At 44.0% G+C, this 17,758-nt stretch overlaps 1 protein-coding gene across 15 annotated transcripts in view; it reads left to right on the top strand.

The window, feature by feature from the left end:
- Window positions 1–17,758, top strand: part of TCF4 (transcription factor 4) — a 385,601-nt gene that overhangs the window by 191,545 nt on the left and 176,298 nt on the right. For 2 of the 15 annotated variants that reach the window (XM_027525697.1, XM_027525695.1), the window contains exon 1: window positions 610–876. The exons of 11 other annotated variants lie outside the window; for them this stretch is intronic. The gene's annotated coding sequence lies outside the window, so the exon portion shown is untranslated. Of the gene's footprint in view, window positions 1–327; window positions 406–609; window positions 877–1,299; window positions 1,463–17,758 lie in introns of those variants that run through there. 2 more of the 15 variants (XM_027525704.1, XM_027525696.1) reach the window with 2 other exon arrangements.

Below are 17,758 nucleotides of genomic sequence, written 5' to 3'. Positions count from 1 at the left end.
AAAATTTCATTTTGCTTTTTTTTGAACAACCTGTTTCATGGATCCTGGAAAATGTAAGCAGACAGTTTTAGTCATTAAGTAGAGCCTGCTTGAGGAGGTGGCCTTTAGGTATCCGTCATAGGTTCCGAAAGGTGGAATTCTGGTGGAGTCCTGTGTGTGTGTGTGTGTGTGTGTGTTTTTTCCTTCTGGAGAGATTTGCATTTTTAAAGTTTACTTCTTTGGCCCAGCCACCCGTTCAGTCATACTCGGCATCTGAGAGGTTTGCTGTGATGAGGTGAACGGTGCTGGTTTAAGATCTCCCTGCTGCACACGCTGCAGAGTACAGTTGACGGCAGTTTGTTTGGAAAGAATTCTGCAGGAAAGAAATTTACAGCCATTCCAGCGCGACGGAAACATCTTTGGAATGTGAGTGCAAATGTGCCGGGGTAGATAGCTCGGGCAGAGAGCCTCGGAGCGCGAGTCTCTGGTGTAAAGCTCTCAATTCCCGCAGAAGAGCCTGTTCCTGTGTATCTGGTTTCTGAGGGTCAAAGCAGAGGTCGTTTGAGTTTTGGGGAGAAGAAAGTTGACAACATCCTTCCTTTTCACAGATGGTCATGGCAGAGGTCTCTGTTTTCGCCCGGCCTCTTTTTCTGGTCAACGAGAGAATAGACTTCCTCGCCCCTGTATCCTTTCTTCCTAATAGGAATTGGCGTGATTCCTCCCAGACACAAAGATTTCCTCTGCTGAGTAAGCGCGAGGCCCCTTAACTTGTGAAAGCGTCACTCAGCCCGCGTGAGTCTGTCAGTGTGTGTGTGCCGGGACACAGACCCTCCCTCGGTTTGTGGGCAATACTGCCCTCGGGTGCGACTGAAGTTCGTTTTTTTGGGCAAACGCAAGGTGAGAAGTGGCAAGGGGCAGAGGGTGGATCAGAGGTGGACAGACTGGCGTGTGATGGCTGAATGTCTGGCCTGGGGAATGTCTCCTTCTGAGACGTTCATGTCCAGGAGAATTCTGTTGTATATAGGAGCGCGGCTGCATCCGCTTCTCTTTAAAAAAGTCTTCATAATCTAGCCGTGGAGTGTGGAGATTTCTTTCGTTCTGATTTGTGCTTCCTGGTTGTGAGTCTCGCAAGGACCGACTCTCTTTGCTCAGCTTGGGCTCAGCAGTGGCCATAAACGGTGTTGATCACTTAAGGAGAAAGCAAAGAGCACAATTTTGGAAATTCCCCAATTGAGGAAATCGGGGTTGGAGAGGGAGAGGGTGGCATATTTATGAATTTCTGCTTTTGGTGAAATTTGAGAATAGAACAGACCCTAGTGTGTCTTCCGGTGAAAATGAGTTTCTCTTGAGCCGAATTGCTTTTTGAATTCCTGTTCTCCAACACCAGCTATGCAAACCCCAAAGAAAGGCAGACTCTCCGTGTGTTGGGCTTCAAGTCTAAATAGCAGATCACAGCTGAAACGATTCCCCACTGTGTGGCAAGGTGAGTGACTTGTGGAGAGGGAGCTTGTTGTTTTCTCCTGCTTAGAGAGGTGCTGGATGGAAATCCTTTAACTGATATGCCCCGAGGAGCTCCCCAAACTGCTTTGTCGTATTGTAACCCTGCATCCTGTGGACTTACTGGAATAAGCACTGTTATAGATGAACATACTTCTTCAGTTCCAGCAGCCTTTTGTTTGGTCATCCTGTGGACTTACAGGAATAAGCACTGCTATAGATGAACATCCTTCTTCAGTTCTGGTAGCCTTTTGTTTTGTGCAGAGAAATAGCAGTGGTAAGCAACAGGTAGCCAACTGCTGTCTTGGAGAAATAAATCGTTATTATTTTGAGATGTGTGTTGTTTCAGAATGCATCAGGTTAATATATACATAGTATATATATGTGTAGGTATATATCCGTTATGTGTCTCTTGAGGGTGTACCACTGACAGTGATAGAATGGGACTTGTAAAAAGTGGGCGTTTTAGCCGAGACACAAAAGCTGGCAGGTTCTTTATTAGCGATTAAATTGTTTTCATTAAAAATAGTAGTGGGATAATATGAATTCATGAATGCATTTTCACCGAAAATGATCAGAAATGAAGTCGGTAACTTCTCAGCCTTTTGAAATTGTACAGAACATAAACCCATAGAAATCAAAGCGGCCAAACGGACTTTTTTTAGTTCTAACTAAATATGGCAAAACTAATTTCAATCAAATTGGGGTACGGAAATTACACCCAGGCTTAAAATGTTTTTGCCAAATTGCAACCTCATACTACTTTTTTTTTGAACTGAAAAAGAAAATGTAATTTATAATGGAAAGTCTGACTGAAACAAAATGAGAGGGAGTAAAGTCGTTTGCAGGATAGTCTGATCTTCATACGATAGCCTATAGCTAGTACCTAATGGACATCACTGTGCATGACGAAAGGAAAAAATGTCATTTGCTTTCGGCCTCTCTTGCTGCTTTGAATAAGATGTTTGGTGATTGCAAACCTTTTTTTTTTTTTTTTAATCTTCCTGAGATCTTTTTTTTAATGAGGGTGGTGATGTCAACACAAATACTTGTTATTAAGGCAGAGGTTATCCCCTTAAATGGAAGTGGAGCATTGATTATTTGTTTTGTCTTTCTAGGAGATAGCCCAAGTCTAAAGCGATGGTTTTATTATTAATATCTTGTGGGCAAGGTTATGTGTGTGTGTGTGTGTGTGTGTGTGTGTGTGTGTGTGTGTGCATGCACGTGTGTGTGTGTGTGTGTGTGTGTGTAATATAAGGAAAGCTGGGCCCTATCTGAGACCAATTAAACTCAAATCTGAGCTGGGCCTTTGCGTTTCTGACAACTCCCCAGGTGATTCTAATGTGCAGCTAACTTTGATGATTTCCTAGAATGTTCTGTAGGAATCTACTGTGTTTAAAAGATTTGTGTTCAAAATCAAGTATAGCTGCTGACCCTAACAAAGCTTTTAGATTTCTTGCCTTAATTTGATTATTCAAGACATGGGACTATATTGCATATGTACTTTATTTAAAAGGCAGTGAAAATGAGGGGCATTCTGAACATCAGTAAGATGCCTTGAAATCTTCATACAAAATCCCACAACTGAATATGCGAGCCACTATCTTGTTTTCTCTAGTGAAGTCCAAGGCTCTAACCTTATCCACATTCTTTTTCTTTCTCAGCAGGTAATCAAATAGCACTGTGCTGATAAAGTTACTTGATGTTTCGTTCTTAAAGCCGATGGGATTTAAGAATTAGGCCTAACCTCAGATTGTTTTGTTGAGTTCCAGAAACTTTGCAGCTACAGAAGACATGGGTCTTCTCTGTATGTGATTTAGCGTGCTCATAGAGTCGTTTTAGATTCACTGAAATTAAACGTATATATTACACATTTAAGAATGGATTTTCTCATTTCAGTTCTTTTTATTTTTGATACGGAAAGGATCACAGTAAAAATAGAAAGGATATACACAGAAAAGACATGAGATCCTTTGTCTCTTCTTGTGAAAATGGCTTTTAGGTCTTGTGCAAGCAGAAATACATCTTGGTTTTTAACTTCACATTATGGTTAAATGTTTGATTATAGCATGCCCTCATCCGTACCTGGCTCTCTGCGCCCTTCCTAGGAATCTCTTCCATCCGTGTACTGTCTTGGCGCTCAGCTTTGCCTTCATGGTGCTTTTCGAATGTGCCCTTATTGATGTTTGTGGAATGGTGGTTTCCACCAGATTCTGTAAACTCCTGAAGTCAGGGGCCACGTTGGCCCCATCCGGCCCCGTGTGATCTCTGTATCTGGCACGGTGGGGATTGTGATGGCCTGAGGCTTATTTCCCCGGCATCACTTTTGGGGTCATTTTGAGAGGGTGAAATCTGAAGAGTCCTGTGTGAGCAGCATTTTCCTGCTTCAGAAAACCAGAAAATCATATCCTCTCAAAGAAGATATGGGGCTCTTTTGGGAGCCCTTCCTTCGACCATGCTGTGCAGACTCTGGAAGACATAGAGGGTCAGATCCTGCAGAGTCACTTGTCTCTCATTTTCCTGGCCTGAGTCCTAGCCGGGTGGCCTCGTCTTTCCAGGTCCGAAGGTTCCCCAGGGAGGGAATTGGAGATGTTCTCGGTTTCCGGTGGCGGTGTTGTTGGAACCAAAGGTCAGACTCCAGGCCCATCCTTTCTGAATGTGCCGGTGTGGGTGGTGGGGTAGAATATTGAAAATCACCACAGTGTCAGACATCTCAGGCACCAGGTCTGCAGGGTGATGGCATCTCCGCTCTGTGCCTAGCACTGGTTTTCGGGCTGCGTTTCCTTTGTCTGGGGGGCATTGCTGTGGGCATACCCTTCTCCCGACCGCCGTCCAGCATGCACCAGAGGGGAGAATGGAGCTATTTTTTTCATTGCATCGGTTAACAAATATTTATTGGCCTTTCAGTGAAGTGGTAGGTACAAAGGAGAAAAACAAAGGGAAGCTCTTGTATACTCTACCTTCAATCCCCACTGGTAGCTTTCTTGATATTAAGAGGAAGAATCAAACACCATTCATTAAATTTACAAAATTTTCTTTAATCCTACATAGTATAAATTTTCAGGTTCTCAGAAGAGTTAGAAAAATCGAACAATGAAAAGTATCTGTTTTGTTTGCTTTGTGCACGTGCATATATATGCATGTATTTTTCAGTGCACCATTTTTAAGTGGCAGATCTCCTAAGATTTCACCCTTAGGTTTTTCATCACGTGTGTCTGAAAATTAAGAACACTCAAATAGTGTTATCACCTCTAAGATACTAACCAGAGTTTCCTAATCTAATTCCCAATCCTGATTCATATTTCTTTGATTGTCCCCATGAAAATATCTTTATTATCTCTTTCCCCCTCCAGCCCACCCCCAACACTGTGTTTATGCATGATATTTTGTTTTTGTGTCTCTTTAGAATTTCTTTTAAACTAGAGCGATTCCTGTAATTTTTTAAAAAGTGACATTTACCTTAACGAGAGCAGGCTGGTGGACTTGAAAAAGTGTCCCCTTCTTGAACTGTTGGGCTATTTCTCTGTGGTGCTGTTTGTTACTCGTCTTGCTTGCAAATTGAAAATTAGACTGAAAGGCTGTTTCAGATGGAAGTTAAACATTTTGGCCCGGAATATCTCGTAGATTATGTGCTTTATGCTGTGTTTTATCTGGAGGCATGTAATGTCAAGATGTGTTGCTGTTGGTGACACTAACATTACCAACTTGGTAGAATTAGAGACCCCCAAATCTGTCCATTGTAAAGAAACATTCCCCCTCTGTAATTAGCAAACAGTCTTTGTGTTGATTTTTTAGCACTGGGCATAGATCCCTGTGCCCATGTTCCCTAACAATCTTTGACCTGATAGTTTTAGCACGTATTGAGGATACTTGCCTGAATCAGAGGGTTTTGAACTAGTGATTAAAAAAAAAAAAAAACTCCATCATTCCTTCTATGTTGATAGCTGACAATGAAAGAGATTTCTTTGATTGTTCGTTTCAGTGCTGTCAGTTTCAGTGTTCATACATAGAAAATATAGTGTTAATAATCCTTGTATTAAATATGGTTCCTTACCTGGAGGAGACTGGCAGTATTAAAGCATCCTTCAAATTTCTTAAGATATTTTGATAAGAAAAATAGGTTATGATTCAAGCTAATGGTCGGAAATGCTTCAATTGCATAAGGGAAGACATAATTATAGGCTGTATTTCCTTACACATAAACTCTAGTATACTTTTGCTATAATTTGGAACCTAGTGACAATCTGTGTGCCCCCAGCTATTAATCTTGCCATAAGCACCATTGTTTCTCTAAAATTCTCAGATTGCTCCTCTACATTGTAGTAATTGTCCTTAAAGATCTCACAAGATTGACCATCAGTGGCTGACCCACTGAGTCAGGTGGCTTACTGTGATGCCCAGTTAAGTTGCTCTGTCAAGGATCACTGAGACAGTGAATCCGTGTATCCATTCACAACCCAGACTTGGCTGATGAATGAAAGTCAAAGTGAGTGAATTTCTAAATGTTAGTTTGGGCTCATTCTAGAGGGAGCTGACAGGACTAATATTAGCTGCCAGTATAAGTTCCCAGGCTGATTTAATAATTAATAATTAAGAAAATGATGCTCAGAGAGGTAAAGCAAGCAGACCAAAGAGTCCCCCCAGCTAAGTGTGAGAGCCAGGCTTTGGACCCTGAAATGCCTGGTTTTAAAGCTAGTGCTTTTCTAAGTTGGGTTCCCTGCTGCCGGAGCTCATGGTGAGGTTTTTGGACTCAGTAATAGGTCTGTATGAGAGCCCATTGGAAAACCACTTTCAGTAGAGAGTAGAGAATCTGGATCTAATATACTGCCTAGAATGGAGGATCTTCTCAGGGTGAACTGGAGCCATAGTGGTAGGGAAGGCAGAGAGGAAGGCAGGGATCCTCACAGCCCAACCTTTAAAAAAAAAAAATGAAAAATGTACCACATGTGACTGTATAAATAATCTATTCTGTAATGCCCTCAAAATTAGCATGTGCAATTTCATTAAAACCAGTGAAGATTTCCTGTGACGAGGCTGGGGTAGAATATGCCAATTCACATTTTAGCAACAGCATGAACACTTTCTTAAAAATGTATGGATTATCTTTGGGCCTTCCTTTCTGTGCGGTGCAGGCAGAATATGGTTTGCTGCTTCACAAATTTGGATTCTTCGTAGATCAAGTTATTCTTCCCCCAATACGAGAACTATATAGAGTGAAATCTGGGAGCAATACCTTTTTCAGGCTCCTAAGTGTGACCTAGTAATTTTTTTTGTGTGGCATTTAACTCGTGAAATATATAAAATGACAAATACATGTTAGAAACATACACAAGTTGTACAGACAGTTCAGGACAACCAGTGCATAAAAACCATTGAAATTGATTCGAGGTGGTTTATAAGACACCAAAAACATGAACTCCTTCTATCCTAAATGAAACTTCACCAGATGAACTTCTCTTTTCTCATGGAAAGTATTTGGGGGCTTTTAATAACCTCTAGTAAGTAGGACTATAATTCATCTAACTTTTGATACATAAGTAAGAGAGGGGATATCAATTAATGACTAAACAACTGACTTAATTGTTTTTAAATAATTGGTAAAATTTGTTATTGAAACATCTTCCCTGGTGGCTCAGACGGTAAAGCGTCTGCCTACAACGAGGGAGACCCGGGTTCGATCCCTGGGTCAGGAAGATCCTCTGAAGAAGGAAATGGCAACCCACTCCAGTACTCTTGCCTGGAAAATCCCATGGACGAAGGAACGTGTTGAAATATACCTGCCCATCCTATAGAAATCACTGTAGCCTTCTAGCTTCTTTCCATAAAAAAAACAGTAGACTCACAATTTAGCATTAGAGGAATTTTTCAATATGGAATGGGAGAACCATTTATTCCTTTGTGTGTGATATTTCTTGAAATGGTTTCATCACTAGGAAATTTTCCTGAAACTCTTAAAACTAAAACCCCAAGTTAAAATAGTGAGAACATTGCAAGTTACCAGCAAAACCCCATCATCTTTGTAGAAATAATTATTTAAGAAAGAAACAGGTGATGAGTCTGCTGCTGTGCCCGATGGTGGTAACTTGCTTAGAATTGAAGAACCCCATCCTTTGAAAAATTGTGTGTGTGTGTTCTCTTTGTTCGTTGTTGAGTCACTAAGTCGTGTCCGACTCTCTGCAACCCCCATGGACTGCAGCCCAACCAGGCTCTGATGTCCATGGAATTTGCAGGCAAGAACACTGGGGTGGGTTGCCATTTCCTTCTCTTTGTTTATGTAGGTTTCTTTACATTTTCACTCACAGATAAACAAAACTGAGCTTCCTAAAGCAAGTACCTATAATGTTAACTGTGTTATTTTTAATCTGACAGAAGTAGTTTCTTTCGAGGAGAAAACTGGCATGTGTACATAGTTGTATTTGCTTTAGCATTCCTAATACACAAATATTTTTTCACAGTTAAAATCTGGTGGGATAGCATCTTTAGACTGGCCCTTCTCTAGATTTTGTTGGCTAGAATATATTATCACTGTTATATTGTTATGGTACTTAAGGAAATCTGTATAACCCTTGATTCCATTAACCTGTCTTTTTGAAAGACCTCTTCGGTAAAGGCTTTCTATGATGCTTTAAAAAAATACCAACTATGTCTTATTTTTAACCCACCTCAAAGTCACGTTTACATGAATTTGGGATGACAATTCAATGATATGAAAGCGATTAAGGAAGAACATCCCTAAGATTTTTCAAGCAGTGATCATCCTCCAGAGCTCTAGATGTGGGGGTCTCTGTGGGTCAGGGTTTTACCCGTGCATGCACACAAAATAATCCGAGCTCATTTGTACCACGGTAATGAACAGCAGGGCACTGAATCTTTTCAGTTTTATTGGTATTATATACAGTAAGTTATTAAATTTCATCTCTGTAATACACCTGCAGTAAAATAACAAAACATTGCTGCACTTAAGGAACATGTGTGTGGTACAGTGCCCTCCCCCATCATTTCACTGCCCCCCCAAAACAGCTGCTTACAGATTTCAAGATCCATTGTATATATTCCCTTGAGCCCACCTCTAATAATCGAGACACATCTGCCATTGCAGTATTATAGGCATATGTAGTTTTATTGAAAACTATACCTGTAAAAAAATTAAATAACTCCTACCTCAATTAAATTGGCAAGATACCTTTTGCAAAGATCATATTGCAAACCTCTTGAGACCCAGTGAGTTCATTTTATTCTTATATTACAAATCACTAAATATGTTATTTTTATTTTGCTAAGTAGCTAACTTTTCTTATACTCTGTTGATAAGTCACTTTCATTTTTTCTTAGTTTTGTTTTCCTTCTCCCCTCATCTTTACACACACACACACACACATATAAAAGCTACGGGAAGGAAACATTGAGTCTGGCTACCACCAACACAGGATAAATAAGTCAAAAGGAAAGGACCCTAAAATATACCTCCAATTCTGAAGTGACTATCAGATAGAAATAAAGGTTATAAAATCAGGATAAAATTCTTATCTTATGCTTTGATAGAGAGTTTTATAAGCCTCTCTGAGATCCATTTGATTATCCTAATAGAATAGGAAATAATATGAAGAGGGAATGAGTTAGTAGGTGATACAAAGCTTATATAGGTGGATTCATATTGGATTAAATCCCTTACCTTAGCATTAATATTTTGTTGAAGATTGCATCAGTAGTTATGCCTATAAAATAATTTTTATTCAAACAGAAGTATTAGTAAAATATTCAGTGAAATCAACCAAGCATAACTTTCTTCTCACTTAAGGTATGTAGGGTGTCAATATTTGTGTATTGTATGGTTATATAATAGTGAATATGAATAGTTATTCATTATGAGTTAATTATGCCACTCTTACAGCCATGTAAGATTAGCTAAGAAGAAGCGTTTGTAATTTGTTTCATGTTATAATGGAAAAGTCTGAAGATAAGATGCCACCTATATAAATAGAAAGAAAACCATATACCTTTTTGAGAGAACATGAAGGTGACTTGACATAGTGTCATAGAAAGAATATTTTGTCTTCTTCAGAAGGACTGTATATGAAATGGACAGAGGGAGTAAGAGATGGGTCCCTGACCCAAAGTGAGTGTAGACTTAGAAGATATTCTCTGATGAGAGTTGAAAGGTGGATGTTTTCACAGGAGGAAGTCGCAAATAAATGTCAGTGACAGTTGCCATAGAGAAGATAGGAAATCGGGTTGCGTTACTGATCACCAGTTTGGTTTAAAAATAGTTGGATGTTTCAATGATGAATTTTCTTTTTTTGATTGGTTAAGACCTACGGTCATTTGGTTTCACTTGGGGTTGCCTGGATCTGTGAGATTTTGCTCTGTCTGTGATCAACCAGGAAATTTCCTGTTCAGACTCATGGCGGTACAAGCCTGAGTACTAGAGTCACTGCTCAGATCTAAAACCCCAGGAGAATCAGAATTCAAGATCTTACAAGTATTTCAGCTTTTAAGTGTTTTTAGTAGAAAATTCATTATAAAATTCTAAGCAAATTTTTTGCACAAAGCTCACGCATGAGTTGGAGAACACAACTTCACTCAGGCTATACCACTTCTGTGAAAGTGAAAGTGAAGTCGCTCAGTCGTGTCCGACTCTTTGCAACCCCATGGACTGTAGCCCACCAGGCTCCTCAGTCCATGGGATTCTCCAGGCAAGAATACTGGAGTGGGTTGCCATTTCCTTCTTCAGGGGACCTTCCCGACCCAGGGATCGAACCCAGGTCTCCCGCATTGCAGGCAGACGCTTTTAACCTCTGAGCCACAAGGGAAGCGTCCCCGTCAACTGAACTTTCTTCCTTGGGTGTGATTCACTCCTGTGGAAAGATCCATTACCAGTACTGTTGAACTGTGAAGTCTGTCTGTCACTCTGAGCTCTGCAGTTCAGAACTGTCATGTGTAGAGTGACTGGTACAACACAACGTCAGCGGGGGAAGAGGTTTGCTGTGGATGGTGACATGCGGCAAAGAGCAGTGTCAACAGCTGCTCCTCCTTGACATCGTCCCTCGAGGAGTCGGTCTGCATCTCTGCCATTTAACTGTCCCAGCCCAACAGGAGGCACTAATACAGACCAATTTCTCTCAGCCCTACTCCCACTTTACTACCAAGTAAGACTTGCTTGGATGTGTTCTCAGAGTGCAAACCTTGGGTGCCAATTTGTCAACGAGACGAGTACTTTAACGTTGGCATTTTGTATGTGAGGGAAGGGGTTACCCTTTGATTTATTTCTAGGAGAACTTCCTTTTTGTTCCCTTTTGCAGAAAACACATCTGTCTTATCATTCTCGAACTTCACACTGTCTCCATTTCATAGTTACAGTTGGTCATTCAGGCGTGTCCGACTCTCTGTGACCCCATGGACTGTAGCCTGCCAGGCTCCTCTGTCCATGGGATTTTCCAGGCAAGGATACTGGAGTGGGTTCCCATTTCCTTCCCCAGGGGATCTTCCCGACCCGGGGATGGAACCCAGGTCTCCTGCATTGCAGGCAGATTCTTTACTGTTATAGCCAGTAGGGAAGCCATTTCATACTTGATTACAAAGCATATTTATATTTCATTATATCCTAGGTGGCTGTACTACCCCCTCACGTTTCATGGTGTGACTTTGGAGCTACTCACAGACGCCAGGATTGGAGGCTCCTGTGGAATTTCATCCAAAATGTCTCCCTTAGTTACCTGGTTGCAAATAATTTTATCAGTGCTCTAGATTATTTGTACATACTGTTCTAGAAATAGAACACATACATCCTAGGTCAACTCTGGACAATCAGCCAGCAAGTGGAGCACCTCAGAACATCCAACAATAGTTACTCCACCACCCCTTCATTTGGGTGTTTAATAAAGGTTTTATGTAATAGCACCGTATCCCCTGCCCCCCAAGATCATGTTATCACTGTTCTTGGTAGAGGGTTTGAACTAATAACAGTTTAGTCACCTAACGTGAGGCTCTAGCTTACGTTTTCACATTGATATTCTCACATCGGTTGAGATATATTTTTCAGGGGGCTAGACTAAAATTTGGCCATTACTGATGAGGTAATTCACCTCAGGTATTGTACTTTTGACCATGGATTTTATTGGTGGAACTTCCTCTCAGGATTAGTCTTTCCATCTGTGTCTGTTGGCTTGGCGACTGCAACTGCTCCCCAGTCACCCTCCTAGACTTCCTCCTTCATCCCCATAAACCCTCAGTTCTCAGATTTGATCGATTCTGCTTCCTGTACGCTGAGCCCACCCCTCCATTGCCCTCCATCCCCACCTTCTTCTTCTCACAAGACTGCTGGAATGGTTGTCTCCAAAACTCCCCAAGGCAGTTACACCCTGGCCCAGCACCTCCCCATGCTTCAGGGAACCAGCCTTAGCATGATGCATGGTCTCTAGAGAGCCTGGCCCCTGCCTTGGCCTTCAGCTTTGTCTTTCCCACTCACCACTGCTACCTGGTATTCCAGCCACACTGAGCCGCTCCGGGTTCCCTTGAGGGCTCGTCAGTGGTTCTCCCTGTCTTCACAAGGGCCTTTCCATTGGCCTGGGACATCTTCATCTTGCCCCTCGTTCCCCTTATATTCCTTCACTGGATGACTCACACTCTCCGTCCAAGGCCCCGCTCACACACTCTTCCCTTCAGGGCCCTCGTGTTAGACTCAGGCCAGAACGAGGTGGCTCTCTCTGGGCCCAGGTAGCTTCTGACGCACTGCACTCTGCCAAGCCAGAGTTGCCACACTCTCCGCAGCCAGTGAGAACCAAGGACTGGGCCTGCCATCCCTCCCCAGTGCCTAACAGGGGACACGAGTGAGTGCTCCGGAGTCAGTGGATGGATGAGTCAATGGGGAAACGAACCAACCGCAATAAAGAGTTATGTAACTTGTGATGCCAGTGAGGGAAGATCTGTTTTTAATCCCCATTTTATTGATAATGAAGCAGAGATTCACAGCCTTTTTGTCACTATGAACAGTAAGTGGCAGAGAGGGGACCAGGGGACATGGTCCTTTGGCTCCAGACTTGTCATTTTCCCTACTGCTTCCTCATCCAGTTGTTGAAGCTTTTTGTGATAGCCATTAGTCCAGTCTCCTCATAGCTGGTTCTGGCTCTCTTCTCACTGTTAACTTACGTATTGTTTAACTTACTGCACTGGGACCACAAGTAGTAGGGAATACTGCATTAAAAAAAAATCTTTGGGCCATGCTGTACAACATATGGGATATTAGTTCCTGTGGCTCGGTCAGTAAAGAATCCACCTGCAATGTGGGAGACCTGAGTTCAATCCCTGGGTTGGGAAGATCCCCTGAAGGAGGGCTTGGCAACCCACACCAGCATTCTTGCCTGGAGAATCCCATGGACAGAGGAGCCTGGTGGGCTGCAGTCTGTGGGGTCGCAAAGCGTCAGACATAGCAGTTCCCTGACCAGGGACTGGACGTGACTGCTGCATTGGCAACGTGGAGTCTTAACCACTGGACTGCCAGGGAAATCCCAAGACTGCATTTCTAAAGATGGTATGATGGAGCCTGCAATCTATATGATCAAGATTACTGTCTTTAGAGGGTCAAGACAGAATGTTTTGACTGTCTCCGGTGCACATTTCCTGCATCATCTGTTGCCTGTCAGCAGCTGCACCTCTCCTCCACTGCCGAGAGGACCGTGGTCACGCTGTAAAGAACTGTGGTCTGTCTGAGACTGGACAGGCCTTGAGGCTCAGGGGTGAGTGTAATACCAGCTGTGGTTTTGTCGGTCAGGTTTCCTCTTCCTTCAGTCTTCCTGGTCCATCTTGCTTGATGGGGCAGGGGTGGGGGTGTTGGAACAGGGAAGATGGAACTGAGTTGAGCAATCATGATTGGCTTCTCTGTTTATTGCATGGGATTCTTTTCCTCATAAACTCAGTACAGGATATGAAAAAAATGATGATATGAGTTTTATCTCTCTGAATAATTTTGAAATGCAGAAGGATGGAATGTTAAAGTAACCAGATGTCACCTGGTTGCCCAAGGCCGCTTAGTAGGACATGAGAAACTAAAGCTCAGAGATGTTAAGAGACTTGTCAGCATCATTCAGCAGCCCCTGTTCACGTGAACCTCCGCACAGCAGTTAACACGCCAGTAGTATGTGACAGTGACATTTTCTTAATACTTGATGTCTTTGTAGCCTCTTCCTTCCAAAGGCCACAGGGCTGCCCTGGACCATGATGTAATAGCCAGGAGTAGCCGGAAATACATCCTGAAGAAATTTCTAGAGGAGTGTCCCTTTGTTCAGCTACCACTGAATCGCATCGTCACGGAGCCAGAGGGTGTCATTTGCTTGTAAATACTGAGTTTTTGAAATGTCACTGTAACACTGGAAAAATGTTGTCTCAGAAGGTTGCCAAAGTGACAGAGTCTCGACATTGTAAATACCAGCCAACACAAGTGCTTGTAAATGACAGGAACGAAATATACTTGACTAAATCCATAATAACCCCTGATAACACTGTTTACCCTCAGTGACCAGGGGCTGTGAACTTGTATAAAAAGCACATGTGGGCAGATATCATTCATGTGTCGGAGCCTCTAGCCATTCCAGCATGTTTTGATGGAAAAGCTCCCTAAATATGTAAAAGCTTTGCAGCAACTAAGAAGCAAGTGTGCAAGACAGGGTGTCTGGCAGCCCTAATGGAACGGAGAGAGGCTTTCCTATCTTCAGCAACCCAGGGGCTTGATAAGACAGCTGTTGTTCTGGTCAGAACCAAACCATGAGCCTGGCTGAGTGGGACAGTCACTGCTCTTATTTTCAATGGATGTGATTCCTGGAAGGTCCATCTGCCATAAGCAAGAGCTTACGTACACACCATGTTCTCTCGAGAGAAAGAAGATGCAGAATGAACTTAGAGATTAAAAGCCTCAGAGCAGCACAGGCAGGATTCCAGGAAAGCCTGAACTGGACTTGGCGCTTGAGAGGGGCAGTGAGGCTGTCCAACCTCCTTGCAGTCCTAATACCTCTAGAGCCTGGGCTCATCCTTAATAATAACTTCCTTTAGGGGAAATGACTGCCTTCTTCCCTCTTCTGCTCTAGCATAAAAATGGTGCCTGGGTATCAGAGGCTCCAGGAGGAGATGTCTAAGGTGGCAAGCCCGTGTTCCTCTGGGAGGTGGCTGCTTTTGCCGTTCCGGGCATCCCCACTGGTCCCCATCTTCCCAGGGAACAGTGGAGACTGCACGACAGAGGGCCGGACCCTCCCAGTATTTCAACTGGGGAAAGAGCTCTAGCTGGTGAAAGAGACAGGGGCGTGGCATGGTCCCAGAGGCCCCTCCCATCACTGCTCTGATGGGCAGGGTTTGCCTGGAATGACTGCCTTGGTTTTCATATGTATGCAAATACTTTCTCTTTTGCCAGACATACTCCTGAATTGTTGGATTCCTTTTTCATAGTAAGCATCACTTTCTTAACTAAAGATAAAAGGCTGAATTCAATATTAGAAATACTCAGTGCTGATGAAAATTGGGCAGAACTACAACATTGTATATCACAAATTGACATTTGACCCAGACGCTGTAGTGGTTCTGCTTCTTGACTATTTATGCTTATCTATGAGAGGGAATGGCTTTCTGTCAGAAGGTGCCCATATTGGTATTAGCTGGAACAGTGGTGAAGAGTTTATAAGTGATCTGAGTGTTCAAGCCTGTGTGATGTTGGTGCATTTTGGTGTCCTAGAGTTGGGTCTATGTGGATGACAAGACAGCTTCCAAAGAGCATGGGCGGTGGAAGGAGCTGGAGTGCCCCATGCCCTTGGAACTCAGTGACTGGCTGACATCCTGGTGACATGGTCCTTCAACCCTGCCACGGGGATCCCCTGGGTGGGGGAACCCACTGTGCTGCTTCAGCTACCTGGCAGCTGGCGGGAGGCAGGGCCTGCCGGTTTGGCTGATAAACCGTAGGTGTTGGTGTGGGAGAGACAGTGGCCAGTCTCAGACTCTGTCCTGGCTCTGTTCCTACTTGTTGGTCACGATTGCAGATGGAGGTTGAATAGCTTCTCACATCTTTCTCAAAAAAAGACTGCTTTGTCTTCCAGGGATGAGGCAGTGGTCATGTGGATATTCCGCAGTGGAGCCGCCCTGTGGTGATGGAGTGATAGTTGTCATCCTGTCCAGGCTTTGGCAACTGTAGGGACCCTCCCGAGCTCTCAGAGCTGGAGCAGACCTGGGAAAGCCTTGAGCTCGGACTTTTTCTCTGATTCTCAAAAGACAAAGGGCACGTGTCCCCAGTATCTCCTCTTCCCACTTCTCCTTTTCACTCTTCAATGATCTCTTAAAAATGATTTTATAAAAACCTTTGGGGTTGTATTTTCAGCCCAGCAGGTGGATTGGTCTCTTGGTTGGGGGAGCTGAAAAAGTCAGAATGAAAGTGGTCAGGGCAGATAGTGACTGTGGAAGTGCTCTGCTGCCAGAGCGGCCACTCCAGTGAGTTTGTGTTTTGTTAAACTCGTCTTTCTCTGAGACAGACTTCTGCGGTTTCGACTTCGGTGCTGCAGGTGGACAGCCACAGATTTGACGCTGTATCCGCTTTGGCTGTCTCCCCTTGTTTTTCTTCCTGATTCGCTGCTTCCAACCAGCTGTTCTTTCAGAATCCAAAGAGAAGTAAAAGCAGTGGGGGAGTGGGAGAGGAAGGTGGAGCGAGATGGAAGGAGCTAGGGAGAGTGGGAGGGGCATTCTTCCCTGTCCATGGTTTAGGATACCTGCCAGGCCCGTCGGGCAGCTCCTCCGTGAATCCTGCATCTATTCGTGAGTGTAGAGGGTCTGTCTTGTTGTTTAGTCGCCCAGTCGTGTCCGACTCCTTCATGACCTCATAGACTGTGGCCCGCCAGGCTCCTCTGTCCATGACATTTCCCAGGCAAGAATCCTGGAGTGGCTTGCCATTTCCTTCTCCAGGGGAATCTTCTCGACTCAGGGGCTGAACCCACATCTCCTGCACTGGCCAGTATTCTTAACCGCTGAACCACCAGGGAAGGCCATCTTTGAGCTTAGGAGTTCACTAATTAAGAAAATCAGTGGAAGCTTTGAGGAGCTCACTTTTCCCCTCTCCGGGTCCCCTGAGTCTCTCTCTTCAGTGCTGCTTTCCCCAGGCACTCCACCCCTACTCCCACTTCTAATATTTAAGTATTTGTAAAAGCTCAGAATTCCAGCCTCCTCTACCAGGATCTAGCCCCAAATTGCCCCCTGGTGGCTGGAGGGGCAAACGACAGGATGGAGCATGGGGAAGAGGCCACGCGGATCCTCTTGTCCCTTGCCTGGTTACCTGCCATGGTATCTCTGTGTCGTGTCGGTATGAGCCTGATCTGACTAGGTAAGTCTGTCTCTCTGCTGTATTTTGGATCATTCTGCTGCGGGGCTCCCTTTGCCTGTTCTTGTTTCCTACGTTCTTTTGGTTTGATGTGGGTTTCTACACGTTGTATTGACCAGAGCCTTTCCAACCGTACTCAGCACACCCGAGTGGGTGAGGGAGAGAGACACACGGTGAGACTGAGAACAGGATAGTTGAAGGCGGTGCATGCTGTCACTTCATGGGCCGATCTGAGCAGCTCCACAAGGGCCGGGCTGATTAGCCAAGCGCGTGTCACCTCCGTGCCGCTCATCTGCCAGCCAAGAGCAAGCGTGTCACCTCCTTGACAGCTGTCTGTTGTCAGAAGGCCATCTTGTCTCCTTTTCATTTTGACCGAACACAGCAGAGACATCTGCAGAGTGCTGCAGCTCTGACGGGGTGCCCTGCCTGCCAGCCCTCAGACGCAGGAAGCGGCATAATGGAAGAGCTCAGAAAGGAACATTAACCCGTTGGCCATCTTGGTTTGGGATATTTTTGCCAAATATGTCTCTTGTTGAGGACAGTACTCCATCTAAGGGTGAGAGAAACATGAGATCCAATGTCTTGATGAACTGGGCTGGTACTGTATCCAATGTCTTGGTAGTGATTGGCCCATGGGATTTCAGTTGATCTGAGTTTATAGGATAGGGTGGAAAACTCATTATCAGAGTTAAACCCTGTGTTTCATGGTGAGGTTAGACAGAAGCAGAAGCATATCTTAATCCTAGGATCACAGCAGTAGTGTCTTCTTTGAAGGTCATAGTGGGACATTTGGCCTGTGTAACAACAGCAATGCCTGGAACATGTGTGGTTTGGGAGGAGGTGGTGTTCTTGTTCTTTTTCAGACAAACCTGGTGCTGCCATGTTTGGTGGAGATTCTGGAATCACCCTGAGATCATAGCCTCTCTATTTCATGGAATGTGG

The sequence above is a fragment of the Bos indicus x Bos taurus genome, chromosome 24, assembly GCF_003369695.1.
Source record: "Bos indicus x Bos taurus breed Angus x Brahman F1 hybrid chromosome 24, Bos_hybrid_MaternalHap_v2.0, whole genome shotgun sequence".
NCBI classification, from domain to species: domain Eukaryota; kingdom Metazoa; phylum Chordata; class Mammalia; order Artiodactyla; family Bovidae; genus Bos; species Bos indicus x Bos taurus.
Note: the sequence above shows the minus strand (reverse complement) of the source record. Positions and strands in the feature narration are given on the sequence as shown.